The following is a 22,407-nucleotide window of genomic DNA, read 5'->3' as shown; positions in this document are numbered from 1 at the left end:
AGTCTATATAATAATAAGAAAAAATGTGATCATTCTGGTTGCTACAGCCCCAATACATCATTCTGTTTTAAAGGTTTCCGGTCTTATTATTAACTGGTCTCCATTGTGCTCCTGCACAGAAACATACTCACTATGTTTGTCATTGTTTAAATTATGAATTGAGATATTTTTGAAAATAAAACTTAAATTTTAGAAAAAGTAAGTGATCTACATACATCCTGCATTTATAGCTACCCACACATACATCTTGAAAGACACTTTAAGGTTTGAGAAATATATACATTAACAACATATTATTCCTCTGTGAATGCTAAAAATTCGACCTTATTATTATTCTGGTGGCCTTTTACTATTAGAAAACTACATTCAAACTGTTGAAGCTAAAATTATCCTGGGGTAATGACTCCATTTTTTCCTGTCTTTTTTTTTAAACCTTGTGAATTCTAGAGTCAACTAAAAATGAGCAAACAGTGAATCACACATGGTTTGGAATGACTCAAAATTCTAAAGAATAGCATGTTAATTATTACACACTATTTCCCAGGAAAATAAAATGTGCAATTTTGTGACCCAAACTGCTTTCAAAAAACTCACCAAACTCTACTTTATACTGAGATTTCAAAAGGAAAATTTAGAGCTAGGGAATGTACAAAGTGAAAATATAATCCAAGATGTTTATATGACAGATGAGAAAGTGAAAGCATTGAGTTCAGAATAATTTTCTCTGTTTTTACAAAATGCAGAGGGACATAAAGAGAAAAGGAGAGGCAGAGAGATATCTTCCATCTACTAGTCCACTCTCAAACACTTGCAACAACTGGGGTTGGGCCAAGAGAAAGCCAGGAACCTGGAACTCCCTCCAGGTCTCCCATGTGAGTGATGGGAGCCCACGTACTTGTACTATCATCTCCTGCTTCGCAGGGTGCATGTTAGCAGAAGTCTAGATTGGACACAGAGGCAGGACTGGACCCAGACACTCCAGTATGGGACACAGGCATTCCAACAGATGGCTTAAGGTGCTATACCACAACACTCAATCAGACACTGTTTCTATTTTTTTACATCTTAAACACATTACTTAGGGGGCCAGCATGGTGGCTCAACAGGCTAATCCTTCACCTGCAATCACTGGTATCCCAAATGGGCACCAGTTCATGTCCCAGTTCATGTCCCAGTTCATGCTCCACTTCCAATCCAGCTCCCTCCTGACAGCCTGCAAAAGCAGCAGAGAATGGCTCAAGTCCTTAGGCCCTTGCACCCACACTGGAGACCCAGGGGAGGCTCCTATCTCCTAACTTCAGATAGGCTCAGCTTCAGCCACTGCAGCCATTTGGGGAATAAATCAGGAGAAGAAAAATCTTTGTTTCTCTTTCTCTCTACAGATCTGCCTTACCAATAAAAACTTTTAAAAAATAAACCATTATTTAGAATATTCATAGCTACCTCCATATATGATTTTATATATAAATATGAGAATCTTTAAGTATTCAATGTTTTCCTTTTCAGGGAAAATGGCTTTATTTCTTAAAGAATGAAATATGAATTGTACGCAGCCATCTGCTTCTTACTTCAAAATCTGTTTCATGAGATTATCTGTCGCTCAACCTGGCAGGCACCTGACTCCAGCAAGTTTCACAAGCAGTGATACCAAAGTTAATATTTTCGTAAAGTCTGAAAAGAAGATCTGCTAAGATGGCACAAATATTCACAACAGCAAGAGGAAACAAATATTCAGAACAGCAAGAGAAAAAGAGAGGAAAGAATATGTTTTTGTATCACAAAGTGCAAGCAAAGCTTTCCTTTTATGTCAGTTATTAGAAATTAGAATACTCTCATGTTTTCTGAGTAACACAAAGAAAATTGAAGATGCCTTTTTTAGAGACTTTAGAAAGCACTTAAGATTTGCCTAATATGCTTTCCCAATGTTGTCATTAAAATTCCTGTGAATATTGATTTTTAAAACCTGTGAAGCACAGGTTTTAAGTTTGTGCCTCCACAAACTTAGAATTTTTGAGACACACAGTATCACGGAAGGTGGATATATGTATAGCAGACTTTTCAGAGAGTCCTGAAGTATATAAGAACATACTTCAATTAACCTTCTATTTAACACTTCAAATAATTTCACCAGTTTCCACAATGTGGTAGCGGGACCCCTGCACATTTGCCAAATCCATAGCAATAGAGTACCTGGTACTTTCCATCCCAATCAAGCCCAAGAGGGAAAGAGTGGGTCCTAAAATATAAAAATGTGCATATTGAAACAAAATGTGCTTTCCCATTTCAATGTATGGCTCCTCTAAAACAGCAAGTAGCAATTAGCAATTTGAAATTACTGATATGGTTTTCGTTCTCATTTTTTTTTTTTTTTTTTTAGGCACACGACTAACTCAGTCTTCCTATGTTTCTTGCCAGGGTTACAAAAAGATAGCAAAAAGAAAAACTGAGATAGTATCAAATGTTTTATCTGAACAAAGGATTTTGTACCAAGATAATGAATACCTTTGTAAATCAGATTAGACCATACAGTGTTACATCGTTCAAAGGAAATTAGCAAAACAAATGGTAGGAAAGGGTAAAAGAACTAATATTATTATAGCACTGTTGTAATGTGGCTAGATGAATTAAATTCAAAAGCAAAAACATTTGAAATTAAAATTGAAAGGTTTAATTAAAAAACTCCTTTAAACTAGTTCTCTGAGCCCTGGTATATGAAAAAAAACTGAATTTTGAGGCAGAATACCTATCAATTGATGACTAGATAAGAAAATGTGCTACATATACACTTTGGAATATAACTTAGTCATAAAAAAGAATGAAATCATGTCTTTTGCAACAAAACATACAACTGAAATCATTATGTTTTGTGAACTAAGTCAGTCTCAATAAGACAAGTAGCATACATGTTCTCTAATACATGGCAGTTAAAATAGACTAAAAATGTACAATGAAATTGTCATTTTGAGACATTATTGTTGTTTTAGCCCTTTATTCTCCAGTGGTACTGTGGTCTTCCTACTTTTCACTTATTAAATATTTTGATCAGTTGCAAATTAAGACTGTATACAGAGTGGATTAAAATTACGTCTTTGCAAAAACTGATGAACAGATGGGAGAGGAAGAAGAGTTTTGTGATAAATGGCAAGTGTGGTTGTCTTCGTGGAGCTGTACCCATGGAATCCATAAAACCTGTTCTCTTTGCATTAAATTTTTAAATAAATAAACAAGAACAGGAAAAAAGAGAAGTAAATTCTGCCTTCACAAGCTCTACTGATCATATAGCAAAAATAGTGAGTGTGAACTTTGGTCACATATTCACATGCAGCAGAAATGCAGCCTACTTTACATCTAAATGCAGCGCAGCCTTCCACAAGGAGCAGATTTGGTGTTCCTTTCTACTCCCCTTTACCCGAGGCAGAAGCAGAGAACCTGCTCTTCTGTGTGACCCTCCCCAGGAGCACCTGCTGAGACAGCCTAGTCCACTCTGCTCCCGAGCTTCAACAATGAAAACAAGGCAGCACAAGGTGTCACACCACTGGTGTTCCAGGTGTTCACAGGGATCCCAGGCAGCCTGAGCTTACCAGGCAGTCTCATTCTGCAGGCAGACACCGCTTCTCATAGCGCTGTTTGTGCCAAGGGCTGCCAAGGGCTCTTTAGAGCTTCAGCAACAACATCCTTTTTATTTGTGCCCACCTTCGCCCTTCCAATCTGAGAAATGTTTTTCTCTTCTCTGAGAAGGGCAGGAGAAAAATATCTATCTTTCAATTGCCAGTGGCCAAACATTTTTTTGGTATCTCAACATTTCCCTGAAGACTTTTTCAAAGAATTGCATAATGACTAAAATTTGCAAGAAATACACGATTCCTTTTACCCTGTCACACCCCTTTCCTGAGTGAATGAGCACAGACTGGCCCAAATATTTGAATGCAGAATGAAGATAAAAGCAAGAATGAGTTAGATGAAGGAACTGTCTCTAAAAACGACATCTTTTTAATATCAACATTTTCACTTTTGCTCATTTCAGATTTTCTTTTTGTCCACTTATAGGTAAAAATATTTAATCTTCATAAGGGCTTTTATGTTTCTTTAGCCTCTGATAAGCTACATTTTAGAAGAAATGCCCTTGAAAAGTTAAGCCATGGAAAATGCAGGAAAGCTTTTTTTTATTCAGTATACTATTTATTTTTATTTTTAAAATGTAGTTTATCTCATTTCTAAAAATTATACACTATTAATCCATTATTAATTATAATTTCTCATTGGTATCCTAAGGTGATTGGTTCTAGGAAGGATCTCTGGAGATAGCAAAATCCAAAATCTTTAGATTTTCAGCTCCTTGATACAGAATGGTATAAAATTTCTTCTTGACCTGAATTCATCCTCCATGTACTTTAAATTTTTACTAGATTATCTATAATATACAATGCAATGTAAATACTACATAAAATGTGATTATATTGTATTGTTTAGGGACTATAGCAAGAAAAAAATCCACATGTTTGTACAGACAGCTATTTTTCAAGATTTTTTTTTGAAAGGCAGATTTTTATACACACAGAATGAGAGACAGAGAAAGAGCTTCCTTCCACTGATTCACTCCCAAATGTCAATAACGCTGGAGCTTGGCTGGTCTGAAGCCAGGAACCTGAAGCTCCTTCTGGGTCTCCAACATGGGTATAGGTCCCCAAGGAGTTGGGATATTCTCCATCACTTTCTCAGGCCATAAGCAGGGAGCTGGATCAGAAGCGGAGAGGCCGGCACTCACACCAGTGCCCATATGGGATGCCAACACCACAAGCTAATTTCTGTTATAAAACAGTGAAGGGGCAAGATTTTATGTTTTCACAGATTAATGTTAAACTGCAGGTTAGAGCTTGTACTTGCAACATTCCTTTTTTAGAAATAGCAGGTGAGACATCTCGTCATATTGCCGCATCTATGAGAAGGACTCCCAGCAGGTTTTACAGGTCATGGCTGGAGAGTAGCAAAAGTGAGGCTGACAGGTAGTCAATGGTCCACCACCTTCTAGGGACAGCAAGACACTTTATGGGATCACCATGCTTTGCTGTCACAGAGCACCATTTAAGCCAACATCCTTAGCCAGGATTTCTTTTTACTTCCCAGATAAGTATTCACTTGTCTGTTTATGAATTTTTATATGCTTTGTTTTTATTTGCATTGTAAATACTTTTGATTCATTTTTAAAAGATTTATTTATTTTTACTGGAAAGGCAGGTATACAAAGAGAAGGAAATACAGAGAGATCTTCCATCTGCTGGTTCACTCCCCAGATGGCCACAACACCCAGAGCTGAGCCAGGAGTTTCTTCCAGGTCTCCCTTTGGGTGCAGAGTCCCAAGGCATTGTGTCATCCTGTATTGCTTTCCCAGGTCACAAGCAGGGAGCTGGATGGGAAGTGGAGCAGCCGGAACATGAACCAGCACCCATATGAAATTCTGATGCATGTAATGTGAGGATTTTAGCCACTGAGCCATTGCTCTGGGCCCAATACGTTTAATTCTTAAGGCCATGATCATTTGCTATCCTTCTTCTCTCGCATACTTTTCTTCCCTTATATTCCATAAAATATCTTCACCTAAATCTGCCACACAAAGAATTAACTCAGCTGTTTTTTATCTGCAGTATGCTTCTGTACATTTCACACTTCTCTTTATTTTTATTTGTACTCTCCTGTTTTCTGTTGTAATTTAACAAAGACTATCTTCTCTCACACTCTAGTGACTCAGCCAAGTTTTCCTAAACAATCTCCTAGCTCCAGTAGTGATATTTTGTCAAAATATGTAATCCTCTCAATCTCCAGAGAGAGAAAAACAAAGACTCCTTCCTGTTTTCATTTTCTTTTCTAAGTTTCTAATTTTTTTATTTGAAAAGCAGAGGGACAGAGAGAAGGAAAGAGACAGATTTTCTATCTACTGATCTACTCCCCAAATTTCCACAACAGCTGGGGGCTGGCTCAAGCTGAAACCAGGAGCAGGAACTTCATTCAGGTCTCCCAACTAGATTTGGGAGTATTTGTTTATCATTTGCTACCTTTCAGGAGGATTAGCATGAAGCTGAACAGAAGTGGAGTGGCCAGGATTCATTCTGGGACTAGAACCAGCTTTCCAACACAGGAAGTGGTCATTCCAAGCAGGAGCTTAACCAACTCACCAAGCTGTAAAACCACCCTTCACTTTAATTTTTAAAGCACACATTAAAATATTCTCCTTCCATTCCACTGAGCAGGGAGCATTGTTTTCTATTCCATGTATTTGCAAACAGTCAGTGTCAGTAACTTGGTAATGATCCTCCCTCAGCCTCTGTTTGCATTAACAGAATTTCCTTCTTGTGCTGCTTTGGAGAGGCATCTTGGTTAAATCTCATTACTTCTGTACTTCAATTAAGATCTTCTCAATTAAGATCTTAACTTCATTTAAGATCAAAACTAACTTTTCATTCTCTCATCCCACAGAAAATCCTAAGTCCTAATATTTACCCTAACTACATTCATCTTGTTTTTGACTACCTTCCTCTGTATACAAGGAACTGCTGTTGTTCTCACTACTACTATACCCAACAGTCACCAAAACACCATGTATCCCATTGTCACAGTGTGAATGTTGGTGCTTTCCCAAAATTCATGTTACAACCTCATATGCAGTGTGACGGTATAAAAAGGTGCAACATCTTAGGCAATGATTCGGTCAGAACAGCCCAGTCCAAATGAATGGGAGTAGTGTCCAGATACAGTAGAAGCTGAATGGAGCCGCCTTGCTCCTTTTCACCATGTAAGCATATAGTAAGAAGGCACTGTCTTCCACCAGATTTGTTGTCTTCCACCAAATTTGTTGGTTTTCTGATCCTAAACTTCCAAGACTTTGAACTCTTCTATGTTATAAATTACTCAGTGTAAGGTGTTTTGTTATAACAACAAGAATATACTAAGAAACTTGAAACAAGACTGTGGTACTAACTGGCTCTGGAACTAGATGATGGACAGACACTGGAAATCTGGAGGAGAAGCCAAGATGCTTCTAACACCATACTTGGACCATAAAAGATGAATCTAGTGAGGATTCAGAACAGAGGAGCTTAGAGAAAGTTCAGTCTTCTTAGAGAGTATCAGTAAAAATATAGCCATTCTCTTAAGGTTTTAGACAGAAGTAATGAGTATGGTATTGGGAACTAAAGGAAAGACCATCCTTATTATAAAGCGGAAAGAATCTGAATTGCATTCATGTCCCAGTGCTAACTAGAAAAGAGGACATTTGGCAGTGGAAATACCTAAGCAAAACTTTGAGAATGTGGTATGGTTTCATTGCACCACCTAGACTAAAATTCAACAAGACAAAAACAAAGGTGGGAATTATAATCTAATAATTGGAACTTAATGACCTGGAAAATTATCAGTTTGGCCAGGTTGTAAAGAATAAAAGCATGTTTAGCAGAGCACACTAACAGTGCGGCCGTGCCGCTATTTGACAGAGACGAGTAAGGATGGACAAAGGTTTGTTGCTCTTCATTAGGACATTGGAAAATGATCTTGACATTATTTCAGAGACCTTTGGGGCTTCCCTGTCCATCACAGTGACAGAATACCAGAGGAGCAAGATGATTTCGATCCTCTATTCCACATATTCTAATGCAGAATTCCATGGTCACCCAAGTTGTGACTCAAGATTAGGCTACCCCTCCAGAAGATGCAAGCAGTAACTCCCAATACCTTCTTAGTACAAACTGCTTAGCTCATGAGGGCATGGCCTCCCACATTTAGTGTAGTCACATGGAAAGGCTGACCTAAGACTCCAGAAAAAGCTACCTGCCAGCAGTTCTAACAGGGAGAGCCACCAGTACATGGTTTAGCCATGAGAGCTGCACAATGGGCTACACCCAGCAAATCTGTGGAGACAGGATAACCTGAACTTTTGGGGCCCAGCCCAGCATGTCCAGAAGACAGGATGTTAAGTTGAAAAGGATTAGCCTATAATGTTATGGTTTAATAAAGGCTTAGGATTTGACCAAAACCTGTCCCCTCCCCCCTTTTTTTCTTATTTCGACCTTTTCAAATGAAAATAATCTGTACTATACCTGTCCTATCTTTGTTGCATTTCACAGGTTCACAGCTGAAGAGTAATTTCCTTCCAAAGATAAATCATGTGGTTTGTCTCACTTATCCCTTAGTCAGATGAGATTCTGGACTTTGGGTTTTCTAATTTTTTCCAGAACAAGTTAAGATTCTAGGGACTAATGGGATGGAACAGATGTATTTTGCATATAAAGGGGACATCAGTTTGTGCGGTCAGAGAAGAATGTGACAGTCTGATTATTGGTATCCCCTGAAAATTCATATGTTAGAACCTAACACCTAATGTGATAGGATTAAATACAGCCTTTGAGGACTGAAAAAGTCTTGAGGGCTTTACACTCATGACTGGGTTAGAGCTCTTATAAAACAGGCTGAAGGAGGGTGCCTCACACAGCTCTGTTTTGCTGGGATATAACAGCAGGGTATCATCAAGGAAACAGAGAATACAACCTTACCAGATGCTGGATCAGATGCTACCTTGGTCTTGGACTCCACAGCCTCCATAATTGTGACAAAAGGTCTTTATTGCTTATAAATAATCTAAAGTATTTGTTATGGCAGTCCTGACATATTCAGAAAACTTATTTCTGGAAGAATATATAATGCTTATAATTTCAAAATGAACATGAGAGAATACTCTAAAAAGCTTACAGAACCTCAAACATTAAGGGACTATGTCAGCCAGTGGATTCTGAATAGATTTCATCATGCTTGGAGTGGCGAGATGGGCAGCAATTCAGAACTGTTGAACTATCAAAACTGCATGAGTAGGACCGTAAGAGTGTGCCTCCCATTGGGGACCTGGGATGGGTGGGAGGCTGGGTGGTGCTTCTCCCTTTATTTCTTCTCTGACCCCAGATACAGGGAAAAAAGTGATGATATTAGTGTAGAAACAATGGTCTTACCCACTTTTCTGTAGCCGTTGAGTCTTTGTACCCTAATCAACTAAGATTATTAAAAATAATAATAATAAAATCTGCCCTATATATAAAAAAAGCTTACAGAACATGAAATTGCAAACAAGTGTAGGATATAGGTTTTCACCTAGTGTCTGAAATGACTGCATCCCACATTGGAGTACCTGGGTTCAATATCTGGCTCTGCTCCTAATTCTAACTTTCAGTTAATGCAAGCCCAGTGAAGTAACAGTGTTGATTCTTATTGGGTAATGGGACAACTGGATCAATTTCCAGGTGATATGGGAGCTTTCTATATTCCTTTGCCTGTCTCTCAAAAAATTAATAAATCTTTCAATATTTAAATAATTCTGAGAAATTAATCATTCATTTTTTTATTATCATAGTTGTTTGCTATTACAGAGAAATAATAATGTCTACTATTTGTTGAACATTATTGCCAGGCAGGTGATGTGATGCCCACAATTCTAATACTGCAGGGCAGTTACTACTGATCTCATTTCCCACAAAGAGACTGAAGTTCATGGAATTTAAGTACTTGCCCAAATCACATTGGTAATAAATTGTAAAACAAAAGCTTATGATCACATGGCTTTGGTTCCAAGCTAAATATGATGATGCCTATACTAGCAAAGGTCCTTCTAGACATATGAACAAAATCACTACCATTTCAATAGAACTTTTTGTTGCATGTGAAACTCAGCCTAGCAAGCTATTTGAAACTGCCAACAAATCTCACTAGTAACATACGTGGAAGAAAAGGAGATGGCAATTGATAATACAACAAACACAGTTAAATACACACAGGGTTTTTGATGCAGCACTGACATTCACAGAGATGTCATTTCTAAATCTGCAATAGTGGTTCCAGTGGTAAGCAGCATGGTTTTTCCAGTGCATTACGTTATTAAATGAGTTATTTCCTGCATTCAACTTTCTTCCTTCAACAGGATTTAAGCTTGTTGATAAAAAGATGTTAACTATGTGAGGGAGTAGAGTTTACTCTACATCTTTAGTTATAGAATTAATCAGAACACATTATTGCATCCCCTCTAAAAAAGATAAATGGTTCTATAAAATTATTGATTTTAAGAGAACAGCTCTTCAACCTTTAATTATGTATCTATTACTAGCCTTTGAAATATCCCAACTGTAAGCAACATCTAAAGTATTATTGTGGCAGTTTGATTTCAGCTTCAAATAGGCCATTAAAGTGCTTTACAAAAAGGGAGACTAGAAATAAACATCCACTTAAAATGAATACCAGCATATGTTGCTCTGGATCTCAGCTGTTTAAAATGTGGTTAAGTCTTAAAAGATAAAACTGATATTTAATGGGTTTAAATTCTTTTCTCCATGGGAAAAAACTATAGTCCAGAGGAATCAAACAAATACATTAATGATAAAACCAGGAATTATCACTACAGACCATGCAGATGTCAAAAGGTGATAGAGGAATAGTACCAATAACTTGTAACACATAAATTTGGTGACTGAAATCAAATGGATTAATTCCATGAAAAATACAAGGTTCCACAATCCATTCAACATGTTACATTTTGAATAATGTGTAACTATTAACAACATGAAATTCATAATTCTGAAATCTCCATAAGATAAATCTCCAAACCCAAAGAGTTTTATTGGTGGATTCAACCAAACAATGGAAGAAGTAACACCAACACTACAGATTTCTTCCAGAAATCAGAGATGAATGCTTCTAATTCACTTTGTGAAGCTACTATGACAGTGAGGCCAAAACAAGACAAAAAGTATAGACAAGGAAAACTGTATGCCATTATAGATGAATATTTTGTCAAATAGATTCAGCAGAATCTAGAAAGAATTACATATCGTTACAAGGTTGGAGTCATTTCTGGGATGCTATACTGCATGGATAAATAAAAGTTAATCATAATCTGTCATACAATTATTTAAAGAGACAACATCAGTGCTTAATATTTTTAGAAGCACTCAGTAAATCTATGAATAGAGAAAAACTTTCTCAAATTCATAAAGATCATCTGCTTAAAAAAAAACTACAACTACCATTATAATTAATGGTGAAAAATTGAAAACCATTCTGGTAAGGATTGTTGAGAATTGGTTATAAATTTGTGGAAGCAATGAACATGCAGAAACTCTATACTTTCAATTTTGCTGTGTGTCTAAGTATACTCTTTGAAAAACTCTTAAAAATTTAATTGTGTTTGTATATACACACAATGGACATATGTACCCTGAAATTCAAACACTGTCATTTATAATCATTCAAAACAGAAGCATTTTCTATAACATAGCAAAATATGCACAGTATATTCTAAAACTATAGAATGTTGATAAAATAAATTAAGAATAAAGATAATCGAAAAAACCATGTTTATGGATTGGAAGACACAACATGTTCAATGTGACTATTGTTCTTTGCAAATTGCTTTTACAGGTTTAATGCAGTTTTGTCAAAAATCCCAGCAATACTCTTGCTAGATATGGGCAAAATTATTCTAAAATATAATGCAAACCTGAAGAAATCTTAATAGTAACCAAAAGGACAAATTATTTTTCAAAAACACTTTTTGAAAATGCAAAATCATTAAAAGTAGACTAGCTAGAAATATTTTGAGAAACACAAAAAGAATGAACAACCCACCTAATGTGTAATATTTTATAGCTACACTAACCAATATTGTCAGTTACTGGCAATAGGACAGACATACGTAGGTCAATTAGAACACAGAACCCAAAAACAAACTCATGGAAATACACTCAGCTGATTTTGACAATAGTGCAGAGAGCAATTCAATAGAGTAAAGTGAGCCTTTTCAAGAAATTGCGTAGGAACACTTAAATATTCATAGGCAAGGGAGAAAAAAAAAATGAACTAGATTAAAAATTAACCCAGAATGAATCGTGAGCTTAAATGTATAGTGTAAACTTAAAACTTAACAACAATGGGAGAAAATTTTAGGGCTTAAGGGGTAGGCAGAGAGAGTTTATTTTAGCATCATAAACCTCTCATATGAAAAATGATACACTGTAATTCATTAAAATCCAAAACTTTTGCTCTTAATAAGACTCATTTAAGAGGATGAAAGATTAAGAAGCAGAGAGAACATATTTGTAAGCCACGTGCCAATCAAAGCATCTAGAGCATATATAAAGAACTTTGAAAACTCAATGAATTAAAGGACCCAATTGGAAATAGTCACAAGTCATAATGGAAATTTGACTGAAGAGAAGATGGCAAGCAAGCCCATGAAACCATGTGCTACTGCATATTAGCCTTTAAGGATGTACAAAATAAAATCATCGTGAAATACCATGACACAAGAAAGGCTTAAATAAGGAAGGGCAACAACATCACATCCTGGTAAGGATAAAAAGAAATTGGATGACTCTGGTCTCACTTGTTAGAAACAACATGGTACAGTTACTCTGGAAAAGTTTAGTGTTTAAAAATGAATCATGAAACATTCATATGATCCAGTGATGACACATCTAGATATTGATGCAATAAAAATGAAATTTCATGTTCACACAAATACCTGTACAAAAAGATTATCTGAAATGGCCAAAAAAAAAAAAAAAAGGAGGAACAACTCATCTCCTTGAATGTATGAAATGTACGAATCGGTAGACAAACTGGAACATTCAAATCATAGAATATAATTTAGTCAGAAAATACAGTGAATGATTGCATAAAACATTTGAAAGATTGTTGTGGGAATTATATTGAGTGGGAAAACAAAGTGATTTTAAAATTCTGCATCCTAAATGACTGCATTTATAAAACATGTTCCATGTACCAAAATTCTAGAAATAGAAAACATGTTAGTGGTTGCCAAGAGTTAAGAAAGAGAAAAAAGTAGGTATCAAAAAGCAACATAAGCAAATTTTATGGTGGAATGTGTTCTGTATTTTGAATGTCCCAAGGTCAATATCCTAGCTATAACACTGTAGTTTAGTTTCACAAGAAAGTACATTAGGGAAAATGGTTAAAGGTACTCAATCTGTCTGTATACCTCTCTTAAAAAAAATTCCTCAGAAATATACAGAGGGATCTGAATCAGAAGTGGAGCAGGTGGGACTCAAACTAGTGCCCACAAGAGATATTGGTGCTACAGAAAGTGATTTTAATCACTGCACAACACCACCACTGGTTCCTTGTCTATATTCTTTAACACAAATGTATGTGGATTTATATTTGCATTAAAATGTAAAATGTAAGGAAATACAAAATTTTTACAATTAGATACTCAACAACTTGGCAAATTCCTTGAAAGATATCAACTTCTAAAACTCGCTCAAGAGAAATTATTTATTGAATAAATTGAATTTGTACTTTCAAATTTTCTTACAAAGACATCTTCAGCTCCAGAGGCTGAACGGGTAAACCCTATTAGGTATAATTTTTTAAAAAAAAAATCATTTATACATACCTGAAACATCAAAGCGGGAGAAGCAGTTTCAGTGAATTTTGAACTGGTAATATTACTCTGAAACCAAAACCAGATAAAAACACTATAATAAAAGTACAAATCATGTGCCTCAAGAACAGAAACGTAGAAATTCATACAAAATGTTAGCAAATTGAATTCAACAATAAAAATGTAATATGCAATAACTTTAGAATTTGGGCCAAGAATATACTTTTTTGAGTATTCAAAAATCAATGGACTTCAATATGTTTAAAAAAAAAAGGGAGAAAATTAATACAGACCACACATTTGACAAAACCTGACACATTCGTATTTGTAAAATATCCAACAAAGTCAAGAGAACTTCAATTACCTGACATGGAGTATCACTAAAGTCAACAGCAAACATATTTAGAAGTGAAAAAGGAGCTGGCGTTGTTGTTTAGCAAGTCAAGCAGCCACTTGCAGCACTGGCAACACGTATGATTGCTGATTCAACCCCCAACTGTTCCCGGTTAGGGTGTCTGGGAAAGCACCACAAGATGGCCCAAGTGCTTGGATCATTGCACTCATGTGGGAAACTTGAAAGAAGCTCTTGTCTCCTGATTTTGTCTGGTCCAGCCCCTGGGAGAATGAACCCCTAAATGGAAAATCTCTCTCTCTCTTCCCGTGTGTGTGTGTCTGTCTCTGTACTCAGCTTTTCAAGTACATTTTAAAAAGTAAGACAGAATGCTTTTCCCTTAAAATTAGGTAGCAAAGATGTTTGTTCTTACAGCTTCTATTCATCCTTGTATCGGTGACTTTAACCAGAGCAATTAGGCAAGAATAGACAGACAATCAGTTGAAAAACAAGTAAGACTATTTTTATTCACAGATAGATACCCTATCTACACACTTCATTGAAACTTATCAATAGCTAACATAATTGAATTTATCAAAATAGCAACATATAAGGTCAATAAATAAAAAGTCAATTGTGTATCTACATACAGACAGTTCCTATCAGTTTCTTGACTTTATGCTGGAGTGTAACAGCAGAGTAGATAGAAACTATACTTAAAAATTGAATTTTGGTCTTACAACATACTGCCAGTGCTCTCAGCTTGTTGAGGAAAGGCAGCCCTGCAGATCTGAGTCAGCTACACAATCACTAGGGTAAACGATAAGTCTTCCATCGGGTACTGTGTTGCTAAGTTATGATGACTTGTAGCTCAGCCGTATCAAATGTATTTTCACCTTATGATAATTTCAACTTCTGATGGATTTACCAGAAAGAATCCTCAGCATAAGCCTAATAATAGCTATCCTAGCAAGGAAAAAATAAAATTTACATTTAAATAGTATTAAAGGTATAAATACATAAGGATAAATCTGGGCCCGGTGCAGTAGCTTAGTAGCTAAAGTCCTTGCCTTGAACGCACTAGGATCCCATATGGGTGCTTGTTCTAATCCCAGTGGCCCCACTTTCCATCCAGTTCTCTGCTTGTGGCCTGGGAAACCAGTTGTGGACGGCCCAAAGCCTTGGAATCTTGCACCAGTGTGGGAGATCTGGAAGAGACTCCTGGCTCCTGGCTTTGGTTTGGTGCACTCCTGGCCGCTGTGGCTGCTTGGGGCATGAATCATCGAACAGAAGATCTTCCTCTCTTTCTCTCCTCTTCTCTGTATATCTGGCTTTCCAATAAAAATAAATAAATCTTTAAAAATAAAAAAAGATAAATCTGAAGATGTGGGAAAGTCAACACTGAAAACTACAAAACATTATTAATGTAAAGAATGTCTGAATAAATGAAGATATGTACTTCTCAAGAGACAATGGTGTCAATTATTTCAAAATAGACTGATTTATTTACTACAAATCACTTCAAAACCACAACATATGCCATGGTTTCAATTTTAGTTGGGTGTCCCGCAAAGACTCATCTGCTAAAAACCTGGTTCCTAATCTTAAGTAAATGGTTAGTGAGCTAACACTAATAGTTAATGGATTGTGGGTGCACATTTAAACCAATTGTGCTATCTGAACGTGAGGTCTTTTGGAGGTAGTTAGGTTGTATTACCCAGCAGGAGTAGAAACCCCATTCTTCATGATTCATGGTTAAAAGTAGCATTTATAAAGAGAAGCCACACAGGCCTAGACAAGTATGACCCCTGACTCTTTGTTCTTCCTGGCTCCCGCTGTCATCTTTATGCATTCCACAATCCACCACCCTCATCAGACAGCAGAATGGGAAGCAACTAGTACTTGGACTATGACCTTCTAAAACTGTGAGTTAAAATCAACTTCCTTCTTTTATAAGTAGCATGACTTTGGTGCTTAATTGTAGTAATAAAAATCTAAGTAATCCAGAACACTTACAGAAATTGACAAGCTGGTTCTAACATTCATACAAAAAGAAAAAGGATCTAGGATAACCAAAACTACATTGAAAAAGTCAACAGGGGGAAGGTGTTTGGCAAAGCAGATTGCTTGGGACTTCTGCATCCTATATCAGAGGACAAGCTCCATTCCAGTTCCAACTTCCTAAAAAAATATACCTAGGGAGGCAAGAGTTGGTAGCACAGGTGCTTAAGTCCCTTTCATCCATAAGCAACCTCAAATTGAATTTATAGCTGCTGGCATTTGCCTAATTCAGCCCCATCCTGTATGGGCATTTTAGGAGTGAACAAGTAAATGGAAGATCTCTCTGTGATCATGGGAGACTTCCTATCATCTGTATCTCCCCGTCTTTCCAATAAATAAAAAAATAATTCTGAGCTGCCAAAGAGCTTAAGGAGTATTACCTGATTTCATGGTTTCTGGTAAATCTGTAATACTAAAATATTATATAGACAGAGAAAAAATTATTGAAACAAAACAAATCCAGTCATAGCATAATAAATCCTAGAGACACCTGATTTTTAACAAGTCTCAAAGGCAATTGACTGAAGACGTCACAGCCTTTTCAGTAAATTATGCAAGAAAAACTAGATTTTTTTTTAAATTTCAGATTCAATTTATTGCTACCCCTTGAATATTTATTGCTGTCACTGAAAAACATGCTGGCAAATTTACAACATTGATCTGATGTTCGAAGACATATTTTTCAGAATTTTTTTCAACAAAAACAATGTAAAAGTGTTAGAGAAGTTTATATCATTTTCCACCTGATATTGTTTTGGATATTTATAAGCATTTTTGCTCACAGATTACTTTCAATATGATGTATTGCTACAATGCATAACCACCATTTTAAATAAAACATATTTTCATACTTTGGCATCTTTGTAAACATTTAAAAATGCTTGTAGTTAGAAAAAGTAATCATAACACATTCTTTCCAATGTCTTAATTAGGCTTTCTGCTATGGGTTTCTACCATCAATATGCAAACTCACTCTTCAGTACTACTGAGTTGGAAAAACTAGATATTGATAGTTTTTCTAAAACAGGAAAGAATCTCAATCTGTATCTTCAATAATTATATGCAAAACTTAACTCAAAATATATCATGGACTTAGGTTATTAAGTCCTCAAACTGTAAAAGCTCTAGAAGAAAACATAAACATCTTGAGTGCCTTTTAGTTAGGCAGAGTTGTTTGTTACAACACTGAAACCACAATACAGTAAAAACCGATAACTAACACTTCATCAAAATGAAAACCTTATCCTCAAAAAAAGACAAGCACATATTAAAGGAAAATATTTGCAAATCATATCTAATAAGGCACTTTTATCCAAAATATAAAGTGGATTCTCAAACTTTCACAAGAAAACAGTCTACTGAAAGTGAACATGCATTTCATGAAGTGAAAACAAGCATATAAAGATGCTCATCATCATTAGACACTGGGGTAAACAAAGAAAATCACAGTGAGATACCAGAATGACTACAATGAAAAAGGCTGATCATACTTACTAAGCATACAAGGGAGCTAGAACTGTCAAACACTGCTGAAGGAAATATAAAATAATATAACTGCTTTGGTAATGTTAAGACTACGTGCAGTTTCCTACAGAGTTATATATATATATATGCCAAATCTATGCCCCAACCATTGCACTCATAGGTATTTCCCATTAAAAAAAAAAGTGTTTCAGTACAAACAGCAACACAAATATTTTAGTACCTTTACTTGTGGGGAGCGGCCGACCCCACGTGTATGCTAGGGGCCCCCAAGATGGCGGCTGGCCGAGGGCTAGGAGGCGGGATTTGTCCCACCAGTAGGCAAGCAGGAAGTCGCAGAGATAGGCTAATGCCACCCCCCCTGCAATTGCTGGCCTATCAGATAGCATCCCGTGGACCCACGGGGAGAAGTGATTGGTGGAGAACTGTATATAAGCAACCCGTTTTCAGCAATAAACCTTTTTGTTCACCTGTGGCTCCTTTTCGTTTGGCTCATTCCCTTGCCTCCCTTTTTTCGTTTGCCTTCTCTCTTCGTTCGTGTGTGTGTGTGTGTGTGTGTGTGTGTGTGTGTGTGTTCGTGTGTGTGTGCCGGTCGCGAAGGCGATTCCTGTTTTCCACAGGCCCTCGAGATTCCTCATCATTTTAGTGTCGCTGCAGGGTGGTGACATTTACTTATGTAGCTCCAAATGGAAAATAACCTAAGAGTTCATTAACAGGAAAACAAATACATTTTAGTATATCCTACTGAATTATAAAATGTAATTAATGTTGATATACACAACAATGTAAATGAATTGCAAGATAACCATAGTGAATGGAAGAAGTCAGATAAAATAGGATGATTGTATGATTCAACTTATACAAAACTTTAGGGCTGTGACAGAAAGTGGGTCAGTGATTGTTTCGGGATGAGAGGAGGTAGAGTGAATAACAGAAGAACAAAGGAGCACTTTCAGGTGACCTGTAGGACCGCTCTCTATTGCGATCATTCTGTGCATGCACAGGAATTTCAAAACTCATCAATTTTTATTCCTTAAATATACCTGGTTAATTGGATGTCATTTTAACTCAGTGAAGCCATTTTTAAAAAATATGTGAGTTACCCTATTCTAGTTGATGAAAATCAAAGAGTTGTTGACACATCTGGAACAGTCCTCTGGTGATAAAAGAAATCCTTCAGAACTGTCTTGTTGCCTTTCTGCCTTCCTATTTCTCCTCCTCCCCCACCTCTCATTCTCCAACCATCCCACTCAGTATGAAGAAAACAGTATGTTGTACATAGTACAGCTGGAAGTTGTCATTTGGCCAAGAGGAAAGTCAGACATGAAGAAATTGCTAATACAGAGACAGAAACACAAAAACAAATTCCTCCAACAAGAACAGAGTTAAAAACCTATCTATAGTGAATATGAAATCTACTTTACCTAAGAATTTTCCATTATGTGAGCTCATAATATTTCACTTGCTTAAATCATTTTGATTCAGAATTCTGTACGTTGGTCCCAAAGCATCAGCTTAGTTACTAAATCCTCACCTTATATGCACTGAGATCCCATTTGGGTGGTGGTTCGAGTCCCAACTGCTCCACTTCCCATTCAGCTCCCTGTTTGTGACCTGGAAAAGCAGCAGAAGACAGCCCAAAGCCTGTGGGGTCTGGAAGAAGCTCCTGGGTCCTAACTTCAGGTCAGCTCAGCTCTGGCAGTTGCAGCTACCTTGGGAATGAAATCAGTAGACAGAAGATCTTTCCCTCTGTCCCTTCTTCTTTCTATAAAACTGCCCTTCCAATAAAAATAAATAAATCTTAAAAATCTGTACCTTGCAGTGGGAAGCATCCTAAGCAATTTAAGTGCATTTTCTTTTGAGATTCTTACCATAATATGCTGTTAGAATACAACTCTATTATTGAAATTTAACTAGATTAAATTTGTAGAAAACCGAAGTGAAAGACTAGTATGTGTAACTTTGAGTATAAAACTGATATGTAAATTTATGTATATCAGCTGTGTATGATGCATATAGCTGCCACAATACAGGGTCTATCAGCTGTTTACATCATCCCATATACTTCATGCCTTCCAGTGACAGCCAGAGGAACCTCTACACTACTTGGTTGTGTGTGGTTATTTGTGAATGTTGGACTAGTCCAGCTGGTGGCAGGCAATGTAGAGCGAAGTGGCGCCTGTGAGATGAACTGCTCCAAGCCCATGAGGCTGGGCAGACGGATTTACTTACACCCAAGGAGATCTGAGAGAAGAGAGGCTACTCTCCAAACATCAGAGGGGTGTTCATAAATTGTCTTTCAGCTCACTGCTAGCCCCCAACAGAACAAACTTCCTCCCAGCTGATTTACCACTACCTCAAAGACCCTAACACGTGGTCTGTAATTGTGGGTCAGTGTCTTCAGAGCAGGAAATGGAAAATAACAATTTACCCTCATAGTATTAGCAAGCCAGAGAGGAAACCTAACATAAACACTTCAAACAAGTATTTTATTGAAATAGACCTCTGGAGGAGTCAAACAAAAACTTTTTCTAAAAGTAATAAGTAGACTTATGAAGCTATAATTAGTGGTTAAGTGAGTAACAGTTAAATATATGCTATGTTGGAACTTAACAAAAAAAATCATTTAAAAATATGTAACAACTCCTTGTGTTGCTGACTCTCTGCCCCTCCTGACTGAAATAACCAAAACAAAATCACTGATGGAAATAACTGAGTTGCTCAATAACATATTTTTGAAAATTAATATGTTGCTTATCTGACATGAAAGTCAGAAATCTGCATATTTCCCAAACTGAAAACTGAAGGGAACTGTTGAGAAATCACCCTTGTAGTGCTGGTTATTGGGTACAAATTAGGAAATTCTCTCCTGTGAATTCATAAACAGTCACATTATATGGAGTGATTAAAAGCATTCAAGTAAAGAAATGAAATTAAAGTGTTACGAAATTAATAGTGTACCGCAGCACAAGATATAGAGAAATACAACATTCTTCAAACATATCAAAGGTTTTCCAAAGAGGAAATTTTGAGAAATAAAGGGAATGTATTATTGAAAGCTTAACTGACATACTAATCAGTATTAGATGCAGCCAAAATGAGAGCTGTTAGCTGCAAGAAATTACCCAGAATGCAATCCATAAGATATTAAGATACAAAATTTAGAGTGAAACAGTCTAACACACGTTCAACATAAATTCCAGATGAGACTAGAGAAAATAGAGGAGAAGACACTGTTACAAAAATTCGAGAATTGTTGAAAGACATAAAATCTTAAGATCTGGGGAACCATGGGTGGGCATTTGGTCTAGTGTCAAAGATCTTGGCTGTGGCAACCACATCTTGTATCAGAGTATCTGGGTTGAAGTTCTAGCTCTGCTTCCAAATGCAGCTTTCTATCACTGTGTACCCTGAGTGTCATTTGGTGACACTTCAAGTAATTCAGTCCCTTTCACCCATGTGAGAGACCTGGATTGAGTTCCTAGCTCCTGGCTTCAGCCTAGTCCATCCCTAGCTATTGTGGACAAATCAATGCTTGTAATCTCTCTCCCCCTTCCCTTCAAGTAAATAAATATATGCATTGTAAAATCTGAGGAGTTATACAAAACCTTAAAAATGTACAGGTGGCGTTTGAAAGTTGTCATAGACTACACCTAGATTCATGACAAAGAAAACTGTGAAATTGGGCCCGGCGGCATGGCCTAGCGGCTAAAGTCCTCACCTTGAACGTGCCAGGGATCCCATATGAGCGCCGGTTCTAATCCCAGCAGCTCCACTTCCCAACCAGCTCCCTGCTTGTGGCCTGGGAAAGCAGTCGAGGACGGCCCAAAGCTTTAGGACCCTGCACCCGCATGGGAGACCCGGAAGAGGTTCCTGGTTCCCGGCATTGGATCAGCACGCACCGGCCGTTGCGGCTCACTTGGGGAGTGAAACATCAGATGGAAGATCTTCCTCTCTGTCTCTCCTCCTCTCTGTAGATCCGGCTTTCCAATAATAATAAATCTTTAAAAAAAAAAAAGAAAACTGTGAAAAACAACAAAACAGCAACTAAGCTAATACACTGACTTCATAGTGGCAATGAACACTAGAGAACTGAATGAAAGCTTTAGCATACAAAGAATGCCTAAGCTGGAACTGCACATTCAGTCAAACAAACTCTTGTTACCATTTATAAGGCATAGATACAACTAAATGTCACTAAAAGAAAATTTTAAGTACAAGGCTTGCTAACTGAATATGGCCAAATTATACTTAAGAAAAAAAACTGGAATTGACAGTGTTACTAGGTTAGCTATAATGGTACCTGTATTCTAGAAGCTGAGGAATTGATGTTGTTATTTCATACCACGGTATTTGAAAAGAAATCCAAGAAATGTGAAGGAGGGAACTCTGTATATTTGAGGAAGGCTGTTCTAAGCATAGAAAACAGCATGTGCTTGAATGTCAGAAGTGGGTGGGGAATGCCTGGTGGTTTCAATAACAGACTATTGAACAAAGTGGTGAGAGGTGAAGCCAGGAGCCAACAGTCAGGTCAGGAGGACCACCTTTGAACACTGACTTTGACATTTGTACTGAGCGATAGAAGTCTTTGGAGGGTTTTGACTTTATCACGTCATCTGATCAGGTAGATGGAATGTTTTCAAAATAATTTAGGCTCAAATCATCAGAAATTATTTTTCCTTGGGCTGGTTCTTTCATAACATCCTATTGATCAGATTTTATACAAGATTAGAATTTACCCCATTTTAAAGTGTCAACACTTTTATTTTTGTGTTGCTGGGTACTTAAGTTACTCTCTGTGATTAGGGTTGCAATGCATTCTCTATAACCCTTAGATCACATAGATGTTTCCAGGCATTGTCCCTTGCTTCGTCACAGCCTGCTTCTGCCCATGTCAGGAGGAAATAGCTTCAGAATATGCCTACATGTTCCAGCATGCACTGACTTCTTAAATTCCTGCTTCATTATAACATAGTAGTTATTTTGGGATTTGCACTCTATGCTAGATGTCATGCATCTGTCCACCAGATCCACACTCCACCCCATTCCATCCTGTGATGTGCCTCTGGCTTCCATGTAAGTTCCTCAGTGGAATCCACTGGGG

This window comes from Ochotona princeps, chromosome 7 (assembly GCF_030435755.1).
Source record: "Ochotona princeps isolate mOchPri1 chromosome 7, mOchPri1.hap1, whole genome shotgun sequence".
NCBI lineage: Eukaryota > Metazoa > Chordata > Mammalia > Lagomorpha > Ochotonidae > Ochotona > Ochotona princeps.
Note: the sequence above shows the minus strand (reverse complement) of the source record.